This window comes from Gorilla gorilla, chromosome 15, assembly GCF_029281585.2.
Source record: "Gorilla gorilla gorilla isolate KB3781 chromosome 15, NHGRI_mGorGor1-v2.1_pri, whole genome shotgun sequence".
NCBI lineage: Eukaryota > Metazoa > Chordata > Mammalia > Primates > Hominidae > Gorilla > Gorilla gorilla.
Window position 1 is genome coordinate 130086792 of NC_073239.2, and position 23987 is coordinate 130110778.

Here is a 23987-nt window from a genome sequence, read left to right on the forward strand (position 1 = left end):
GGTGTAGGTATTTCCATGTTTATACAGATAGCGGTGTAGATATCTCCATCTTAATACAGATGGCGGTGTAGATATTTATGTGTTCATACACATGGCGGTGCAGGTATTTCCATGTTCATGTAGATGGCGGTGTAGATATTTCCATGTTTATAGAGATAGCAGTGTACTTATTTCCATGTGTAAAGAGATAGCTGTATAGATTTTTCCATGTATATGCAGATAGCTGTGTAGATATTTCCATTTTCATGCAGATAGCGGTGTAGATATTTCCATGTTCAAACAGATAGCGGTGTAGATATTTCCATGTTCATACAGATAGCAGTGTAGATATTTCCATATTTATAAAGACAGAGGTGAAGACGTATGCATGTTTACACAGATAGCGGTGTAGATATTTCCATGTTCATCCAGATGGCTGTGTAGATATATCCATGTTCATAGAGATAGCGGTGTAGATATTTCCATGTTCATACAGATAGCGTTGCAGATAATTCCATGTTCATCCAGATGGCTGTGTAGATATATCCATGTTCATACAGATGGCGGTGAAGATATTTCCATGTTCATACAGATAGCGGTGTAGATATTTCCATGCTCATACAAATAGCGGTGTAGATATTTCCATGTTCATATAGATAGCGGTGTATTTATTTCCATGTTCATACAGATAGCGGTGTAGATATCTCCATTTTCATGCAGATAGCGGTGTACATATTTCCCTGTTCAAACAGTTAGCGGTGTAGATATTTCCATGTTCATAAAGATAGCGGTGTATATATTTCCATGTTTATACAGATAGCGGTGAAGATGTATGCATGTTTACACAGATAGCGGTGTAGATATTTCCATGTATATACAGATAGCGGTGTAGATATTTCCATGTTTATACAGATAGCGGTGTAGATATCTCCTTCTTCATACAGATGGCGGTGTAGATATTTATATGTTCATACAGATAGCGGTGCAGATATGTCCATGTTCATACAGATGGCGGTGTAGATATTTCCATGTTTATAGAGATAGCGGTGTAGTTATTTCCATGTTTAAAGAGATAGCTGTGTAGATATTTCCATGTATATGCAGATAGCTGTGTAGATATTTCCATTTTCATGCAGATAGCGGTGTAGATATTTCCATGTTCAAACAGATAGCCGTGTAGATATTTCCATGTTCATCCTGATGGCTGTGTAGATATATCCATGTTCATACAGATGGCGGTGAAGATATTTCCATGTTCATACAGATAGCGGTGTAGATATTTCCATGTTCATACAGATAGCGGTGTAGATATTTCCTTGTTCATCCAGATAGCAGTGTAGATATTTCCATGTTCATAGAGATGGCGGTGAAGATATTTCCATGTTCATACAGATATCGGTGTAGATATTTCCATGTTCATACAGATAGCGGTGTAGATATTTCCATGTTCATACAGAGAGCGGTGCTGATATTTCCATGTTTATACAGGTAGCGGTGTAGGTATTTCCATGTTTATACAGATAGCGGTGTAGATATTTCCATGTTTATACATATAGCGGAGTAGATATCTTCATCTTAATACAGATGGCGGTGTAGATATTTATATGTTCATACAGATGACGGTGCAGATATTTCCATGTTCATACTGATGGCGGTGTAGATATTTCCATGTTTATAGAGATAGCAGTGTACTTATTTCCATGTGTAAAGATATAGCTTTGTAGATATTTCCATGTATGTGCAGATAGCTGTTTAGATATTTCCATTTTCATGCAGATAGCGGTGTAGATATTTCCATTTTCAAACAGATAGCAGTGTAGATATTTCCATGTTCATACAGATAGCGGTGTAGATATTTCCATATTTATACAGATAGCGGTGAAGATGTATGCATGTTTACACAGATAGCGGTGTAGATATTTCCATGTTCATACAGAAAACGGTGTAGATATTTCCATGTTTATACAGATAGCGGTGAAGATGTATGCATGTTTACACAGATAGCGGTGTAGATAATTCCATGTTCATCCAGATGGCTGTGTAGATATTTCCACGTTCATCCAGATGGCTGTGTAGATATATCCATGTTCATACAGATGGCGGTGAAGATATTTCCATGTTCATACAGATAGCGGTGTAGATATTTCCATGTTTTTACAGGTAGCGGTGTAGATATTTCCATATTTATACAGATAGCGGTGTAGATATTTCCGTGTTTATACAGATAGCGGTGTAGATATTTCCATGTTTATACAGATAGCGGTGTAGATATTTCCATGTTTATACAGATAGCAGTGCAGATATTTCTGTGTTTATACAGATAGCCGTGTAGATATTTCCATCATCATTCAGCTGGCGGTGTAGATATTTGCAAGCTGATACAGATGGCGGTGTAGATATTTCCAAGTTTATAGAGATGGCGTACAGATATTTCCATGTTCTCACCGACGGAGGTGTAAATATTTCCATGTTTATAGAGATGGCAGTGTAGATATTTCCATGTTTATACACTTATCGCTGTAGATATTTCCATGTTTATTCAGATAGCAGTGTTGATATTTCCATGTTTATTCAAATAGCGGTGTAAATATTTCCATGTTTATAGAGATAGTGGTGTAGATATTTCCATGTTTATAGAGATAGTGGTGTAGATATTTCCATGATTATATAGATTGTGGTGTAGTTATTTCCATGTTTATAGAGATAGCAGTGTAGAAATTTCCCTGTTTCACAGAAATCAGTGTAGATATTTCCATGTTTATACAGATAGCGGTGTAGATATTTCCATGTTTATACAGATGGCAGTGTAGATATTTCCATGTTTATAGAGATGGCGGTGTAGATATTTCCTTGATTATACAGATAGCAGTGTAAATATTTCGATGTTTATAGAGATAGGTTTGTAGGTATTTCCATGTTCATACAGATAGCGGTGTAGATATTTCCATGTTCATACAGAAGGCGGTGTAGATATTTCCATCTTCATACAGATGGCGGTGAAGATATTTGCATGTTCATACAGATGGCGGTGTAGATATTTCCATGTTCATACATATGTCGGTGTAGATATTTCCATGTTCACACAGATGTCTGTGTAGTTATTTCCATGTTCATACAGACGACGTTGTTGATATTTCCATGTTCATACCGAGGGCGGTGTAGATATTTCCATGTTTATAGAGATGGCGGTGTAGATATTTCCAAGTTTATACAGATGGCAGTGTAGATATTTCCATGTTCATACAGATAGCATTGTAGATATTTCCATGTTTATGGAGATATCGGTGTAGATATTTGCATGTTTATACAGATAGCGGTGTAGATATTTCCATGATTACACAGATAGCGGTGTAGATATTTCCATGTTTATATAGATAGCGGTGTAGATATTTACATGTTTATACAGATAGCGGTGAAGATATTTCCATGTTTATACAGACAGCGGTGTAGATATTTCCATGTTTATACAGAGAGCATTGTAGATATTTCCATGTTTATAGAGTTAGCGGTGTAGATATTTCCCTGTTTTACAGATAGCAGAGTAGATATTTCCATGTTTATACAGATAGCAGTGTAGACATTTCCATGTTTATACCGATAACGGTGTAGATATTTCTGTGTTTATACATATAACGGTGTAGATATTTCCATGATCATACAGATGGCGGTGTGGATATTTCCATTTTGATACAGACTGGGTGTAGATATTTTCATGTTTTTACAGATGACGGTGTAGATATTTACATGTTTATAGACATGGCGGTGTAGATATTTCCATGTTTTTACACATAGCAGTGGCGATATTTCCATGTTTATGGAGATATCGGTGTAGGTATTTCCATGTTTATAGAGAGAGCGTTGTAGATATTTCCATGTTTATACAGATAGCGGTGTAGATATTTCCCTGTTTTACAGATAGCAGTGTAGATATTTCCATGTTTATTCAGATAGCGGTGTAGATATTTCCATGTACATACAGATAGCGGTGTAGATATTCCCATGTTTATTCAGATGGCAATGTAGATATTTACATGTTTATAGGGATGGCGGTGTAGATATTTCCTTGTATTGACAGATAGCTGTGTAGATATTTCCATTTTTATACAGATAGCGCTGAAGATATTTCCATGATTATACAGATAGTGGTGTAGAAATTTCCATGTTTATACAGATAGCGGTGTAGATATTTCCATGTTTATACAGATAGCGGTGTAGATATTTCCATGTTTATGGAGATGGCATTATAGTTATTTACTTGTTTATACAGATGGTGGTGTCGATATTTCCATGTTCATACAGATAGCGGTGTAGTTATTTCCATATTTATACACATGGCGGTGTAGATATTTCCATGTGCATACAGATGCTGGTGTAGATATTTCAATGTTTATAGAGATGACGGTGTAGATATTTCCATGTTTATACAGATGGCGGTGTAGATATTTCCATGTTTGTACCCATAGCGGTATAGATATTTCCATGTTTATACACATAGCGGTGTAGATATTTCTATGTTTACAGAGATATTGGTGTAGATATTTCCATGTTTATAGAGATAGTCGTGTAGATATTTCCATGTTTATAGAGATAGCGGTGTCGATAATTCCCTGTTTCACAGACAGCAGTGTAGATATTGCCATGTTTATTCAGATAGCGGTGTAGATACATCCATGTTTATAGAGATAGCGGTGTAATTATTTCCATGTTTATAGAGATGGCGGTGGAGATATTTCCATGTTTATAGAGATGGCGGCGTAGATATTTCCATGTTTATACAGATGGCGGTGTAGGTATTTCCATGTTTATACAGATAGCGGTGTAGGTATTTCCATGCTTATACAGATAGCGGTGTAGATATTTCCATGTTCATACAGATAGCGTTGTAAATATTTCCATGTTTATACAGATAGCGGTGTAGATATTTCCATGTTTATAGAGATTGCGTTTTAGATATTTCCATGTTTATACATATAGCGGTATAGATATTTCCATGTTTAAACAGATGGCGGTGTAGATATTTCCATGTTTATACAGGTGGCGGTGTAGTTATTTCCATATTCATACAGATGGCGTTGTAGATATTTCAATGTTTATAGAGATGGCTGTGTAGATATTTCCATGTTTATACAGATGGCGGTGTAGTTATTTCCATGTTTATACAGATAGCGGTGTAGGTATTTCCATGCTTATACAGATAGCGGTGTAGATATTTCCATGTTCATACAGATAGCGTTGTAAATATTTCCATGTTTATACAGATAGCGGTGTAGATATTTCCATGTTTATAGAGATAGCGGTATAGATATTTCCATGTTGATACACATAGCGGTGTAGATATTTCCATGTTTATAGAGATAGCGGTGTAGATATTTCCAAGTTTATAGAGATGTCGGCTTGGATATTTCCATGTTTATATATGTGGCGGTGTATATATTTCCATGTTTATGCAGATGGCGGTGTAGATATTTCCATGTTTATACAGATGGCGGTGTAGATATTTCCATGTTTATACAGATGGCGGTGTAGATACTTCCATATTTATACAGATGGCGCTGTAGATATTTTCATGTTCATACAGATAGCGGTGTAGATATTTCCATGTTTATAGAGATGGCGCTGTAGATATTTCCTTGTTTATACACATAGCAGTGTAGATATTTCCATGTTTAAAGAGATGGCGGTGTAGATATTTCCATGTTTGTACAGGTAGCGGTGAAGATATTTCCATATTTATACAGGTAGCGGTACAGATATGTGAATTCTTTAAACCTCTTTTTCTTTATAAATTACCCAGTCTTGGGTATGTCTTTATCAGCAGCATGAAAATTGACTAATACACTCACTGTCCATGAATGATACTCTGTTAGCCCATTTGCATTGTTATAAAGAAATACCTGAGGCTGGGTTATTTATAAAGAAATGCGGTTTATTTGGCTCCTTGTTGTGAAGGCTGTACATGAAGCATAGTACTGGCACCTGCTTCCAGGGAGGGCATCAGGAACCTTCCAATCATGGTGGAAGGTGAAGGGAAACCAGCATATCACATGGTGAGAGCGGAAGCAAGAGAGACAGGGAAGAGGTGTCAGTCTCTTTTAAACAACCAGATATCGCATGAACTCACAGGGTAAGAACTCATTCATTACCAAGAGGACAGCACCAAGCCATTCAGGAGGCATCTATCTCCAACATTGGGGATCACATTTTAACGTGAGATTTGAAGGGGACAAACATCCAAACTATGTCAGATACCAAAGCTGACAATGCTTATTATCTTTAGCTGTTCCAGGTTCTGGGAAAAGGGAGAGAGTTAGCTTCCCTCGTCTATGCTGTGCTACTCCATATTATATTAGTAATTATTGTTCTCTAAAGGTTTTTGAAAGCAAATAAACAAATGCAAGGCAAAATATACGAAATGCAAGGCAAAACATACGAAATGCAAGGCAAATGCATTAAAAACTTTTGAGTGTTAATATATAGATTTTATTTTATCTTTTTAATTTCTTTTGCTTAACCAAATAGATTATGTAGTTTTGATTAACTGGCCATGAAATAGCTCTGCCTACATAGAATTTCCCATGAATAATTGGTTGTGGAGACTTTTATGTGTAACCCAAATCCTCCCTCAAAACTGAAGTTTGCCCAGCTATTGGGAGTGTTGGCAAATCATGCCTCTCAGCTGATTCTCTCTAGAATTTATTCTCAGGAGATCTAATTAATAACTTTTCAAGCTGATGTTCATCCTTGGGGACAACTCGTATCTGAAGAATGGCCAGTGAAAGGTATTAAAACTCCATACTCCTGCCTCAATTTAGGGCAACTCTGAAGGGTCGCCCCAGCTTCTCAGCTCCCCCTTGAGATTAGCTGAGGTATTTGTTGTGACTGCCTCACATCTCAACTCCCTTTGTCCAATTCAGCTTTTTAGCCACAGTTGTTGGCTCCTAGGATTTTACCCAGTTAAATGTTCTCTACACAAATCTCTATCTCAAATCTGCTTTACAGGGAATGTGGCCTCAGACAGGTTTTCATTAGGTTCTGGACGTAACTCTCATTAGTCATTGATATGATTCGGCTGTGTCTCCATCCGAATCTCACCTTGATTGTAATTATCCCCGCATGTCAAGGATGGAGTCAGGTGGAGATCATTGAATCATAGGGGCGGGTTCCCCCTACTGTTCTCCTGGTAGCGAATAAGTCTCACGAGATCTGATGCTTTTAAAATGGGAGCTTCCCTACACAAGCTTTCTTCTCTGCTACCATTTAAGATGTGCCTTTGCTTCTTTTTTGCCTTCTGCCGTGACTGTGAGGCCTCCCCAGCCATGTGGAATTGTGAGTTCATTAAACCTCTTTCCTTTCTAAATTACCCGGTCTTGGGTATGACTTTATTAGCAGCATGAGAACAAACTAGTGCAGTCTGTTCTATAAGCCCAAGTCGGATCACAGAGTCCCGCTTTCTGTTTTTTTTTCTAGCCCATATTTCTACTAAAACTTGACTCATATAGACTTAAAACAAAATAATTAAGCATGGCTAGTAATTATTTAATATTTTATACGTGTCAGGTACTGTATTTTGTAACTTATCTTTTAATAATCTTTCCAAATCTCTAAAAGGAGAATTCTGCTCTTTTATAGAGAAAACAAGGATGGCTCAATCTTTTGATTTTTATTACAAGCTTTATTTTGTATAACATATAATAAACTAAAAATATTGAAAGTTTAGAAACCATCAGCACACAATCGAGGTGATGGAAATATACTTCACCTCCAGTTTCCTGATGCCTCTTTATAATACATTTCTCTGGCCCCTCATTCCTGGCCCTTAAAAACCACCAAACTGCTTTCTGTCACTGGACAGTAATTTATACAGTCAAAAAATGTATATAAATAAAATTTTACACTATGCACTTTTTTGTCTGACATTTTATGTTTTTTTCTCTGCATGTTTTACCTCTAGAGTCTGCCTTGTTTCACTTAGTATAGTTATTTTGAGATTCATTCATGTTATAGTATGTATCCATAATTAATTCGGATAAAGCAAGTTAATTCATTAATGTATTGATTGATATTTAGACTGTTTCTAGTTTGGGCTATTATGAATACATGTGCTATGAACATTTATGTTGATATCATTATATGAACACCTACTTTTATCTCTCTTGGGTAAATACCCAGGAGTGCAATGGCTGAGTCTTACGGCAGAAGTATGTTTAACTTTTTAAGGGACTCTTAAACTGTTTTTCAAAGGTTACACTTTTTTGTATTCCCATCAGCAGTGTATGAGAGTTTCAGCTTCTCCACATCCAAGCCAGTGCTTGGCTATTATCAGTCATGCTAATCTTAGCTATTTAAAAATAGATAGTGGCGTCTCATTTTGGTTTTAATTTGCATTGCCCTAAGCATTAATTATGTTGAGCATATGTGCTTATTTACCAAACAAATGTCTACTTTGAAATGTCTGTTCCAGTCTTTCACCCAAGTTTTAAATGGGGTTGTTTGTTTTTCATTATTAAATTTTGAGCTTTTAAAATATATTTTTGATGCAAGCCTTTCATCAGATATATGAATTGCAAATATTTTCTCCCAGCCTGCAGCTTGTCTTTTCAGTCTCTTAATAGATTCTTTTGAAGAGCAGATTCTTTTTTTTAAATTTGATGAGTTCTTCTTATCAATATATTATTATATAAATCATGCTGTGGGGTCATATCAAAGAAAGCTTTGCCTGACTCAAAGTCCCAAATGTTTTCACATCTTCCCTCTCCTCTCCTTTGGGAACTGAGATTACACGTAAATTCAGTTACTTGAAATTTACTGTCTACTATTGCTCTGTTCATGTTTTTTAAAAGTTTATTTTCTCTCTATATTTTATTTTGAGAGGTGTCTATCTTTTCTTCTTTAATGACTAACGTGCTATCAGCCTACCATGTAGCTGGGACTACAGCCGCATGCTACTATGCCCCGCTAATTTTTGTATTTTTAGTAGAGATGGGATTTCACCATATTGGTCAGGCTGGTCCTGAACTCCTGACTTCGTGATCCACCTGCCTCGGCCTCACAAAATGCTGAGATTACAGGCGTGAGCCACTGCGCCCAGCCTCCTTTAGTGTATCTTGCATGTCTCTATTTTAGAACATATAGAATACTGTTTCAATAAGCATTTGAATGTTCTTAACTGATAACTCTGGCACCTTGATTTACTCTGGATCAGTTCTGACTCAGTGATTTTTCTCCTTATTATGAGCCACGTTCTTCTGTCTTTTGTTGTTACTGTTGTGTCTCTGCTAAACTGTGTCTGGATGTCAGATATGGTGACTTTTATCTTATTGAGTGCTGGAAGTATATATAAATATTCTTGATCTTTGTATTGGTATGTATTTAAGTTTAGTTGGAAAGAGTTTGACTCTTTTTGGTCTTGCTTTAAAAATTCATTAGGTGGGATCAGACCAGTTCTCATTTTAGAGCTAATCACTCCCAACTAGTGAGGCAAGATCCTTCTGGGTATCCCTGGGAATCTTGAGGTGTTCCTGGTTTGGCTGATAAAATAAGCACTATTACTGGACCTTGGTGAGCATGTGTACTGTTACTTTTCATCTTATCTGGGTGTTGTTTCCCCAACCGTAGGTACTTTTCTCTAGGCCTGTCCTAACAATTACTTAGCTATGTACTTTAGGGGGACCCTTTGCAGAGCTCTGGAGTTCTCTTTCTGTGCAGCCCCTTCTTCTCGGAAACCTTGTCCTGAGAGCTCATGTCAACATGGTTTCTGTGGACTCTCAGCTCTGTCCCCTCAGCTCAGGGAGAACGATGGGCTCCTCTTGGGCTTTTCTCCTGGAGTAGTGGGCTGGAAAACTTTCTCCAGGCATAAATTAGGGCAGTTGATAGGCTCACCTTGTTTGAGACTGACTTTACAGGGTCTTGCAAACTTTTGTGGCATACATTTTGGCCATTTTTTTGGTTGTTTCAGGAGGGAGAGAAAGTCTAGTTCTTGTTACTCCATCATGGTCATTGCAGAAGTCAACCTAACTGATATTTCTCAATACAGTCTGTTGCTACACATTGAACTTGCTTAAGATAATTTTTAGATGGCACAGAACTTTCTGTCCATTGAATGAGACTCTCTGCTTATTTTGCAAGTGCTCATTTGTATGGAGACATTTGTATGGAGAAACTTCAAAAAGTTTGTGGAAAAATGAAGTTAAAAGATAAACATTGAAAATGTGATCTTCGGTTTTCATCCCTAAAGAACTGATGGTCCTGGGAACTTAACAATGTCAATGCAGTCTCTTATACATTATTAACTTAAGAAAAATGGGTGCCCTTTCCACATTTGTTGAGATTGGGAAAGAAAAAGAAGTCAGAAGGAGCCAAATCAGAGCTGTAAGGTGGATGCCTGACAATTTCCCATTGAGACTCTCACAAAATTGCCTTTGCTTGATGACAGGAATGAGCAGAAACATTGTGGTGTTAGAGGACTGTCTGCTAAAGCTTTCCCAGGTATTTTGCCCTAAAACTTTGGCTAACTTATTCAAAACACTCTCATGATATGCAGATATTATTGTTCTTTGACCTTCCACAAAGTCAACAAGCAAAATGCCTGGAATGTCCCCAAAAAACTGTTGCCGTGACCTTTGCTCTTGAGTGATCCCCTTTAGCTTTGACTGGACCACTTCCACCTTTGGTAGCCATTGCTTTGATTGTGTTTTGCCCTCAGGATCATACTGGGAAAGCCATGTTTTATCTTCTGTTACAATTCTTCAAAGAAATCCTTCAGGATCTTGACCCTAGTTCTTTAAAATTTCCATTGAGAGCTCTCCTCTTGTCTGCAGCTGATCTGAGCACAACACTTTTGGCACCCATGCAGTGGAAAGTTGGTTCAACTTTAATTTTTTAGTCAGAACTGTGTAAGCTGAACCAATTAAGATGTCTACGATGTTGGCTATTGTTTGTGCTGTTGATTATCAGTCCTCTTCAATTAGGGCACAAACAAGATTAATTTTTTTCCTTGCAAATTGATATGGATGATCTGTCCCTGTGGACTTCATCTTCCACATCATCTCGTTTCTTCTTTAAAAAAGCTGTCCGCTTGTGAACTACTGATTTCTTTGGTGCATTGTCCCCTCAAGCTTCTTGTAAAGCATCAGTGATTTCACCATTCTTTCACTCAAGCTTCATCATAATCTAATGTTTGTTCTTGCTTCAATTTTAGCAGAATTTACATTGCTCTGCTAGGGGCTCTTTTCAAACTAATGTCTACTCCTTCTTACTGTCTCAAACTAGATCCTGTTCAAACATGCTATAATAAATTAGTATGAGTTTATTTTGCTACCAAAATTGAAACCTTTGCATAGTTTTTTTCATAATATACATTTTCCATGAACTTTTTAAGGCCTCTCATGTATCCACAGGTAGAGTGCCTTACCTATTCTGACTTCAGTCAATTATTCAAGACCTTTCCTTGTCAGTGATACATTAGAAAGGTAGAGTATTGAAAAATAAGAGTAGCTTCTGCTGATTAAGAAATACTATATCTTTTTCTACTTCTTTCTTTTTTTTGAGACAGCATCTTTCTCTGTCACCCAGGCTGGAGTGCAGTGGTGTGATCTCAGCTCACTGCAACCTCTGCCTCCCAGGGTCAAGTGATTCTCCTGCCTCAGCCTCCCGAGTAGCTGGGACTATAGGTGCCTGCCACCACACCCAGCTAATTTTTGTATTTTTAGTGGAGACAAGGTTTTACCATATTGGCCAGGCTGGTCTTGAACTCCTGACCTTGTGATCTGCCTGACTCGGCCTCCCAAAGCACTGGGATTACAGTCATGAGCCACCGTACCTAGCTTTCTACTTCTTTCTTATTATTTTCCTCCTCTCTCATTCCTATATTCTCTCCTTTCTCCTACTTTCCTCCCCACTCCCTGTTTCCTTCCTTTCATCTTTCCTATTTTCAAGACTTAATATTTCTTGAACCTCCGATGTTATCATAGTATGTTATTTGTTTAATTTTCACATAACAATAATAGTTTAAATACAAATAATATTTATTTTCATCCCCATGTTATCAGTATAACAGTAAAGATGTGGAGAGGCCAGCTGGGCATGGTGGCTCAAGCCTGTAATCCCAGCACATTGGGAGGCCGAGGTGGGTGGATCACGAGGTCAGGAGATCGAGACCATCCTGGCTAACATGGTGAAACCCCATCTCTACTAAAAAATAGAAAAAATTAGCTGGGCGTGGTGGCACGTGCCTGTAGTCCCAGCTACTCGGGAGGCTGAGGCAGGAGAATAGTGTGAACCCGGGAGGCAGAACTTGCAGTGAGCCAAGATCACGCCACTGCACTCCAGCCTGGGTGACAGAGCGAGACTCTGTCTCAAAAAATAAATAAATAAATAAATGAAAATAAAATTTAAAAAATGATGTGGAGAGGCCAAACCAATGGCTCTTATATCCACGTTCTTTCTTCTAAATGATTTCACCTTAGTTTTGGTCTGCATCTCTAACCATAGCTAGTTGCAGCAGGACTTCTATCTGGCCTTGCTGCTCTCATTTTTGGACCTCCTCACTGAAATCAAATTGATCTTTCTAAAATGCAAACCTGGTCTTAGTATTTTATTACTTAAAACCCATTGGTGGCTTTCCATGATTTATGGAATAAAGTCAAAATTCCTGTTTTTGCCCATGTTTCTGTGTGCCTCTCATCCCTACATTTACTGATTCCTGTGTGCCATAAATTGCCAGTTGTCCAGAGTTCATTCTCTTTTTGTACTTGGGAGGACTTCTGCATCCTGCAACTTTTCCCCTGAAACGTGCTTGGAAAATACCTACTCATTTTTTTCAGATTCAGGTTAGCTTTTTACTTCAGTTTCTTTTCCTGAAGCTTATACTGACTGCTCCATATGGCTTTGGGGATTAGCTACTCATTCCTTTGTGCCCTTTGTAGATACACATTTATCATGGAGTCTTTTTTTTTTTTTTTTTTTTGAGACAGAGTCTCACTCTGTCACCAGGCTGGAGTGCAGTGGTGTGATCTCAGCTCACTGCAACCTTTACCTTCCAGGTTCAACTGATTCTCTTGCCTCAGCCTCCCAAGTAACTACAGGCGTGCACCACCGTGCCCAGCTAATTTTTGTATTTTTAGTAGAGACGGGGTTTCACTATGTTGGCCAGGATGGTCTCGATCTCTTGACCTCGTGATCTGCCCACGTTGGCCTCCCAAAGTGCTGGGATTACAGGCATGAACCACCGCTCCCAATCAGTCATGCAGTCTTTATACTTACTTGTTTACTTGCCTGTGAGCTCACTGAATGCAGGGACTATTTCCTTGTTGCTCTAGCACCTACACCAGTACCTGGTATCCAGAAGCTGTATGCTAAATGTTTGTTGAGTGGCTGTTTGACTGAATGATTGTACTCCTAATTAGTAGATAGAAAGCCATGAACTTCCCAGTTCATCATTCTTTGTGCTCAATTCTGGTTTCTTTATTGTGTTCAAAAGAGTTCCTTAGTGACATAAAACTATGGAGCTAGTATGTCAGCTCATTTAAGCAATGATTGGTTTATGTATATAAGAGACTTCAATAATTATATATTTTTATTTCAGTTTCAATAAATGATCAATTGATTAATTTTCTCTGTTTTGGCTTATTGTTCACATTTAATATCAAATAAAAGTGTTTTACTTAAAATTATTCATGCCAATTATGACAGTTAGGTGAATATTACTTTGATTTACATTCCAGTAGTAGTTTTGGTTGAACCCTGAATATGCTAAGACGTCCCTTTTCTTTTTTCTTATGAACAGGCTACTGTGTTTACATATATTATTAAAATCTTCTTTGAAAATACGAAGAATGTTACATTTCTTATATTTAGTTCTCTGTGCTTCAGAATTCCTGTGATACTTGCACTTAAGTCCTTCTGAGCAGTTGATGTTGATATTTATGTGGTTAATTTCATGAAACATGGTGGTTTTCATTTCTATCATTAATTTATACAGGAGATAGACTGTTTTCCAGGTGTAAGCTCAGTCATATAATTAGAAAATTTATAAGCAGAAAGGAGTTATTTGGTCTAACCCATTTATTCTACAGATAGAGAAATTAGAGTCCAGAAACTCTGTCTTCTTTAAAGTCTTACAGGTATTTAAGAAAAAAGAATAGACTTGAGGTTTCTGTGCTCTGAACCCAGTGATCTTGACACTGTAACGATCTTCATCCATATTATTCACAGAAGTAAATATAATCACATATTAAATAAGAAACAAAAATACTAAGGAGATATTATACTGAAAAATGAAATAATATTATCTTAATTATTTTGATCAGATTCAATCTATAGCAGCTTGAAGGCTAATAATTCCAATGATTCTCTGAATAAACCATTTTTCTAATAAGATTACAGGTTTTAGTAATCTAATTATTTTGACTGATGCAAATGTTACCCCGACAGTCTGAAAAATGTGTTTATTTATATGTCATAAAGAATAATTTATTCCAAAAAGGCTAATTTTCAAAATATATGTATCTTCTGAAACTGTATCTATTTTTTCCCCACGTTTTCTAAATATATTTTAGAGGGCATTTGTAGATTTTCATGGTGCTGAAAAATTAAGGTATAATGGTCTCATGAAGGAGAATAATGTCATTTAGACATTGTAATTTTGGAGGATCACAATACTTTTTGGAATGTGGTTGTTGCAGCACTGGTCACTTATACTAATTATATAATAACATACTATACTAATGCAATAATATACCATATGAAATTATTCAGTGGTAAATTTGTCTTAAATCCTCTAGAATACTGCAAAGAAATAGTTTATATAAGAAAGAGTACCATAGCAGATGTGAACACAATATTTCCTATTTTTTTCTTCTTTTTTATTTTTTTGAAGACAAGTTCTCACTCTGTTGCCCAGACTGGAGTTCAGTGCCATGTTCATAGTTCACTGCAACTTCAAACTCCCAAGCTCAAGTGATCCTCTTGATTCAGCCTCTGAAGTAGCTGTGCCTATAGGTGTGCACCACCACACCGGCTAAGTTTTAAAATTTTTTATAGATATGTTGCCCAAGCTGGTCTCAAATTCTTGAGCTCAAGAGATCTTCTCACCTTGGCCTCCCAGAGTGTTGGGATTACAGGCATGAGCCACCATACTCAGCCAATATTTCTTTTGTAAAAGACATTTTCTAACATACTTCTCATTTTAACTAACATAATATTCAAAGTGTAGATCTGAGAAAGAGATAGTGCCTGCAGATCTGGGATCCTACATGCTAATATTATGGGATGCATTCAGATTTGATCAGCAGATATTCCATTTATTCTAGAACACCACCAGCAGAAGAATGTAATTACGTCTATCACTAAAACTTTGTGTCAATACAGACTACTGTATTTGTTATCATAGATGGTCCTTGGATGGCAGCCTTCAGCAATTTTAAACCTAGACAGGTGATGTACTTTTTCTTCTTGGATAATTTTCATGGTTTTATCTAATTTGGTTGTAACTAATGTGTTTAATATGGCTTGCTTGTTTTTTAAAAAGTTGTTCAGTATCCTTAGAACTCAGTGCTGATTTCTTTTTCTAGCAGGCCTTTTATATAGGACATCTCACTTTCTCCTGGCTCTCTACTACTAGCATGAGGTCTCTGAAAAATCAAGACAGCAAAATAATTTGTTATAGAACAGCCTATGTAGAGGGACAGGGGAGGAGTCATATTCCAAGAGGGAAAGACCTTTGAGCCAGGCTCAATTTGTAGAGGCTGTTGAATGAAAATGAGAGAGAGAGAATGCACACTTTATTGCACTATTAAAGCAAAATTCTGACAATAACTTCTAAAAATGATTCAACTCTTATACACTGAGAATATGACAGACCTTCCAAAAGTATAATTTCTTATATGAACGTCCAGGTATATAAGGAAAAATAACTATTTCATACCAATATCTCCAGCCGCCTTTATTGTTGGTTCACCACATAGGTTTTTATCAGAATCGCAGAACATTAATTTTTTAAAGTAGCTACCATTACAACTAGCTTGAGAAGAACTTTCTTTTTAATAATTCGACCCAGATGCATTCTAGATACTCCAGTGTTACGAATCGATGGCTTCATGAGGAGCCGCTGTTGACTCATGCTATCTCTGGACACACTGACAGGAAACGTTTTCTTACACCTGTTTTCCTCCTGCTTTTCCTTGGTAGGACTTAGTGCCTTGGCATAGTTCAGTATCAATGGCAGTCATAGAGAAGTGTTACAGAAACCCAGCTTATTCCAACTTGTGAATTATTTGGCACCCAGGAACCAGGTCTTACAATCTTCAACCCACTTTTTCCTAACATGGCCCCTTTTCTGAAATGTTTATTTATATATGATGTAGGCCTGGGGAAAGGACATGGACTTTCAAAGAAAATATTCTCCAATAGATCTCTCAACTCCAGAGAACCTTCTGACTAAATCTGAAAGAATTCCACTGTGCTCTGATAACATCCTTTAATAATGAAGGAAAAGATATTTTTCCCCCAGGAGGATTTTGTAGTGAAAGAGATGGCATAATTTTCTTAAAAAATGTTGTTTATAACCTCATTTGTTTTTTCATTTGTGGGGTGTGTCTTAAATCCTAAATGGTACATCCTTTTTAAAATACTTCTAGTAATAAAATGTTTCTGAAGTTATGTTGTAAGTATCATTGGACTATGTTTAATAATGTTAAGTTGATCCCACTTCCCCTGAAATTATATACATAAATGCTGAAAGTATAAATTTACATATACAACTTCATGGAACATTTTTCTTCCAAGTGTGCATTTGCTAGAATTTGCATTGAAAGGTTTTGGAAGGAGCCTGTTGGTATGAATCCTGTGTGAGCAACACTCAGATTTGTTGCATACTGAACAGCATGCTAAATCTCACTTCACAATCTTAGATTTCTCATCTACCATCTTGAGCTGAATTTAAAATGTAACTGCAGTTTATTATGTCACCTGTTCGTCAAACACTGATGCAAAGCTTAGTTTTCAGTGTGAAGAACCCATGACTAGAGAAGGGAAGAAGAAAGGGTCAAGCAGACCTCATTAAAGAGTGTATGGGCAAGAAAACACATCAGATGTCTTGATAGGTTTTTTAAAGTCCTGTTAGACTTGTCATGATTTCCAAAACACTAAATGTCATCTAGTATTTTGGACCCTCCAAAATTACAGTAGAATATTATTATGGGTCATCTTAATTGGAAATATACAGGGAAATCCTGATGATTAATGTAGACTAGTGATAGCTCTCACACATTTATATAACCTATGTTGAAAAGAAAGAAGAAAGTCAGGAAGGAAAGAAGGAAAAAGAGCGGAGAGAGAGGAACAAGAAAACACGTGGATTTGTGGAAATGAAAATTTTTAAATTACTAATTTGCAAGAATGGGTAAGAAAAATACCGAGTATGAACATAAATGCTTTCAATTCCGTTTGTCTCTTAATCCTTCTCAGTCCGTGGCCAGTTTTGAAACTTGGTGTAACTTCCTTCCTTTATTCCTCCCTCCCTTGCTCCCTCCATCCCTTCTTGCCAGCCTCCTTCCCTTCCTCTCTCCTTGAGTTTCCTTCTTCTTTCTTGTTCCCTCCCTCCCTCCCTCTCTCTTTTTTCCCCTTAGTTTCCCCAGAAGCACATATACCAGCCATTTGAATGCTTTCTGCTCATAGATACTGCCAAGCCCCTCACCCAGACTGCTGACTAGATTTGGTAGAATGGAGTGAGAAACATAGACTTTGTGTCTGTGGCGGCCACCTCTGATGTTGCAGACTTTTGCCGTGATTATGCACTCCAGCCGAGGGACGCTAGAGAGGTTGAAATTTCAACTGTGGGATTTGCCATTTTGGAATTTGCAGAAATGTACTGGATATGCTAACAGCAGCCTGGCTAGCCTCCACTTCACAAGGAAGTATTTAAATATACACGTGTAATATGAAGAAAATTGCATTAGATCATAAGGGATGAATTATTTTGTAAATGACTATACCATCAAATACCATACCTGATATCAATCATCTTCATCAGACAGTATCTGTGTATGTAAGTAGATAAACAAAAAAGCAGGAGTTTATTTCTCTCTAATGTATCCTCGACTCTCTAGCAGTGACCTCTGAAATGTCTCTTCTGATCCAGACTTGTTTGAATCATGTGCAACATTTTAGATTTGTCTTTTCTCTGCAAGTTTTTTTTCATTAAGTACCATAACATATTGAACCAAATAGTTTTGCTTGCTTTCTATTGATGACACATGATTTTGGCTTTTATCTTCAGTGGAAAATCAATGTGTCACACGGAGTTCACTAAGAAAAAGGTATGGGGCCTCTTTGTAATTCTTTGTCAGATGATTGCTTTATCTTGATTTATGCCTTCAAACTTTTTCCCATTCAGCAGAAAATATTGTGTCGCTATCTGTGAGAGCAAAGCGATCTATACCAATTTATGCTCTAAGTGTAGCCTCCTTCCAGAACTGCTTATGGAACATATCAACTCACTATAGATTAGGGACATAATGGATTCTTCTTTCTTAAAAGTGGCAGATTGACAATTTTAGTTCATATACAAGCTTTTATATTAACATTAAAACAATATTTCTATGTAAAGTAAAATATTGTAGTTGATTATTATTTGAGGGCCTCCCAGAATTTCAAGGTCTGAAAATAAATTCAGTGTTCCTGGTGGTAACAAAATTGCCCCTACTTCCTTGTATCAGGACTGCCATTTGGAACTGCTGGGGAAGCTCTTTTCAGAAATTATTTTCAAAACAGCATTGTTGCCTTTTGCCAAACTGAAATCTGGTTGTAAACTTTTGAAAACTAGTTCCTTGGAATGGAATTCAAGTTGTCTTCTAAGCAATTTTTTTTAACTCAAACATACATTCTATCTTGCTTTATTATGTCGCTATTTGTGTAGGAAACATATTTCTATTTTTACCATTTTCAATTTATTTACATTTACATTTACATTTGTGTGTATATATATATACACACATACATACACTTTAAGTTCTGGGATACATTTGCAGAACTTGCAGTTTTGTGAAATAGGTATACATGTGCTGTCGTGGTTTGCTGCACCCATCAACTCGTCATCTACATTAAGTATTTCTCCTAATGCTATCCCTCCTCTTTCCTTCCTACCCACTGACAGGCCCCAGTGTGTGATGTTCCCCTCCCTGTGTCTATGTGTTCTCATTGTTCAACTCCCACTTATGAGTGAGAACATGTGGTGTTTGGTTTTCTGTTCTTGTGATAGTTTGCTGAGAATGATGGTTTCCAGCTTCATCCATGTCTCTGCAAAAGACATTAGTCCATCCTTTTTTATAGCTGCATGGTATTCCATGGTGTATATGTGCCACATATTCTTTATCCAGTCTATCATTGATGGGCATTTGGGTTGGTTCCTAGTCTTTGCTCTTGTGAATAGTGCTGCAATAAACATATGTGTGAATGTGTCTTTATAGTAGAATGATTTATAATCCTTTGGATGTGTACCTAGTAATGAGACTGTTAGGTCAAATGATATTTCTAGTTCTGGATCCTTGAGGAATTGCTACACTGTCTTCCACAATGGTTGAACTAATTTACACTCCCACCAACAGTGTAAAAGCATTCCTATTTCTCCACATCCTCTCTAGCACCTGTTGTTTCCTGACTTTTTAATGATTGCCATTCTAACTGGCGCGAGATGGTATCTCACTGGACCAGGGGTGATGAGCTTTTTTTTTTTTTTCTTCGAGACAGCCTCACTCTGTCACCCAGGGTGGAGTGCAGTGGCACAATTTCGGCTCACTGCAACCTCCACCTAATGGGTTCAAGCAATTCTCCTGTCTTAGCCTCTTGAGTAGCTGGGATTACAGATATATACCACCACGCCTGGCTAAAGTTTTTTTGTGTGTTTTTGGTAGAGACAGAGTTTCACCATAGTGGCCAGGCAAGTCTCAAACTCCTGACCTTGTGATCCACTCGCCTTGGCCTCCCAAAGTGATGGGATTACAGGCGTGAGCCACCACGCCCAGCCTATGATGAGCTTTTTCTCATGTGTTTATTGGCTGCATAAATGTCTTCTTTTGAGAAGTGTCTGTTCATATCCTTTTCCCACTTTTTGATGGGGTTGTTTTTTTCTTGTAAATTTGTTTAAGTTCCTTGTAGATTCTGGATATTAGCCCTTTGTTAGATGGATAGATTGCAAAAATTTTCTCCCACTCTGTAGGTTGTGTGTTCACTCCGATGATAGTGTCTTTTGCTGTGCAGAAGCTATCTTTAGTTTAATTAGATCCCATTTCTCAATTTTGGCTTTTGTTGCCACGGCTTTTGGTGTTTTGGTCGTGAAGTCTTTGCCTATGCCTATGTTCTGAATGGTATTGGCTAGGTTGTCTTCTAGAGTTTTTATGGTTTTAGATCTTATGTTTAAGTCTTTAATCCATCTTGAGTTAATTATTTTATAAGGTGTAAGGAAGGGGTCCACTTTCAGCTTTCTTCATTTGGCTAGCCAGTTTTCCCATCACCATTTATTAAATAGTCAATCTTTCCCCATTGTTTGTTTTCGTCAGGTGTGTCAGAGATATGTTGTATATTTCATGGTACAATGCCTTCTGTCAATGGGGAAAAATAACAAGCATATATGGGATGAATGAAGTCTGCTATGGTTAAGGTTGAGAATATTTACTGATCCTTGAGTTCAGTCTCCAGGAATGTTGGAAATAGAGAATGGAGATAATGGAGATAAAGAAAAGTTCTGAAAATGACACTTCCCATAGTGTCAAAATTGTGATCTATTGCAGAATTCTGTGATACATCAAAATCTCTGTTTATACTGAGGTTTGTTATTGTGTATGAGCATATCTTTATCAGGTGTAGGCTATTTCTATACTTTCATGTCTTTAAATCAATGTTTCTATTCACATATGTGTATGTGCAAATAGAAGCATGTTAATATTATATATATATTTTCTGTCATTACCATGATTGCTATGATTATCATTAGCATGTATTATTAGTGTGACCGAAGTATCATCAGTATCAGTTTCTTTCTCACTGCAGTGCTCCTGTAATGCTTCATTTCTACAGAGCCAACCTACACCCACCGTTTCCCTGACTATAACTTTACCTAAAGTATAAGCCCTTATAAAGCCATGAAAGCCTACCAAGAATTGTCAAAGAAGCTAGGCAGCAGCCAGGCTCTGCCTTAGGAAAAGATTTTACTTTTTATTATCATGTGCAGTACTTAACTACTTGTTTTGACCTCTAAGATTTTGCTCTCCTATATTTCTATCCCCTGGCTTTCTGATATTTCATGTGATTATATTTGAAATTTTAACCTTGCTTTTCTTTTTGGAATCTCTGATATCTCTGCTGCCACAGGTAATGACAGGTTCCTCTCTAACTGTTGGTGTTATCCCTGGTCAGATTATTACTGATGACAGAAGTAGATGTTTTACGTGGATTCTCTCGATATCAGAAACAAATACAGATATCACAACTCAAAAATGACAGACTGATAACCATTATGAACTTAGATGCAACATTCTTAATACAATATTAGCAAATTGAGTCTAGGAATATTTAAAAATGATAATGTGTTTTAACCAAGTGGGGTTTATCTCAAGTTGGTTTCAACAACTGAAAATCTACCATGCTGACAGAAAAAAGAAAAATCACGTGACACTCTCAATAGATGCAAAAAAGGAATTTACAAAATGTAACACATTTTTTAAATTAAAAACTCCCAGCAAACTGAGGATAGAAAAGTACATTTTCAAACTGATTATGTGTTTACAAAAAATCTATAGCAAACATCTTACTTAAAATGGTGAAAGCCTTAATACTTTCTACATAAGATTATGAAAAATGCAATGATGTCCTCTCTCCCTAGTTCTTTAAAGTATTGCATTCAATATTAAATAAGTGGAAATATATACCAAGTTCATTGATAAATATTTAATACTTATGAGATGATAATTCTCCTGAAATTGATCTCTAGATTCAGTGGAATTCCCATGAAACCTTATAGGTCCTTTTGGATAAATTACAAAACTGATTCTAAAACAGGGAGAAAGAAAGAAGGGAAGGAAGGAGGAATGGACAGAAAGAAGAAAGAAATAAAGAGAAAAGAAAAGAAAATAAGAAATAAGTGACACCCAAGTTGGGAAGAAAGAAAAATACTATTCTCACGTGATGTAAACATATACATAGAAAATCCTTAGGCATCTGCAGAAGTGTGCTAGAGGTATGAAGTGAATTTAACAAAGTTGTAGGATGAAAGATCAATAAATAAAATCAATTGTGTTTCTATACACAATCAACACCAATTAGAAAATAAAATTATGTAAGCAATTTAACTTATAATAGCCTCAAAAATAATAAAATAATTGAGAATAAATTTAATAAAAGGTATGCTGATCCAAAATTTCTAAATCACTAATACGAGAGATTGAATAGGTAGAAATATGTATCAAGTTCATTGGTAAATATACATGTCATACTTATTAGATGATAATTCTTCTGAAACTGATCTCCAGATTTGGCACAATCCCAGTCAAACCTATAGGCCTTTTTGGAGAAATTACAAAGCTGATTCTAATTTTTTTTTTAAATGCAGAAGTCCTAGAATAGCCAGAGCATGTTTTAGAAAGAAGAATAAAGTTGGAAAACTTTCCAAATTTCAAGACATATTGTAAAGCTACACTAAACAGTACAGTAAACTTACTGGCATGAAGAAGACATATATATCAGTGAAACAGAATAAATAATTTAGAAATATATCCTGCCTTACATGGCCAAAGTTGCCAAAATATTTCAATAAGGAAATCAATGTCTTTATAAAGATGGTACTATTAAAATTGGATATTAAATGGAGAATATGAACTTCAGAATTACCTCACACCATATCCTCAAATTAACTCAACATGTATTTTATACATAATGTAAATATAAAAAGTATAAAGCTTACTGAATAGGAAAAATTTTTAATAATCTTACTATAGCTAAAAATTTTTTAGATAAGAAAAGGATGGATGAAAATGGAAAAAAATAGTAAGTTGGACTTCATGAAATTAAGACTTTTGCAACTTAAAACATAGCATCAAAAAATGAAAAGGCAAACCACAGATTGGGACAGAATAATTTTAAATATGTCTGATAAAGAACTTTCATCTAGAATGTACACATAACTAAAAAACTAAATAACAAAACACAAATAACTCATTTAACGTAATATTTTGACCTAAATGGGCCAAATATTTGTACAGATATTTTAATTTAAAAAGAGATGGTGTCCAATACACAAATGAAAAGATACTTAACATTACCCGTCATCAGGGAAATTCAAGTTAAAACCACATTGAGGTACCACTGTACACCCACTGGAGTGGCTGACACGAGCAGAACTGACCATACCACATGATGTGAAGAATTGCTATTCACACCTGGCTAGTGGGACTTCAAAATGGTACAGACATTTTGGAAAGCAGTTTGGCAGTTTCTTTTAATGTTAAACTTAGTACTGATCATATAGCCAAATAATTCCACTGCGACTCAAAATAAATAAAAACATATCCGTACCAAGCCTCATCCTTGAAGTTCATAGCAGATGTGTCCATCAACTTGTAAATGGATAAACCAGTTGTAGATGGAGTACCACTCAACAATAAAAAGGAGCAAACTGATACAACAGCAATATAAATGAATATCAAAAGCATTATGCTCAGTGAAAGAAGCTAGACATGAAAGACACCAATGTATCATTCCACTAATAGGATACTCTAGAAAATGCAAACTGTAGAAACAGAAGCAGATTAGTGGTTGCCTGTGTTCAGGAATGGAGAAAAGATCAAATGCAAAACAGCAAAGGAAAACGTTTTGTGATGATGCAGATTTTCTGTATCTTGATCATGATTGTGGTCAAATGATGATATTCATCTGCCATAACCCATTAAATTGCACATTGAAAAGGGTGAATTTTACTGTGTGTACATTATACTTAAATGGAGCTGTAAATATGTTTGGAG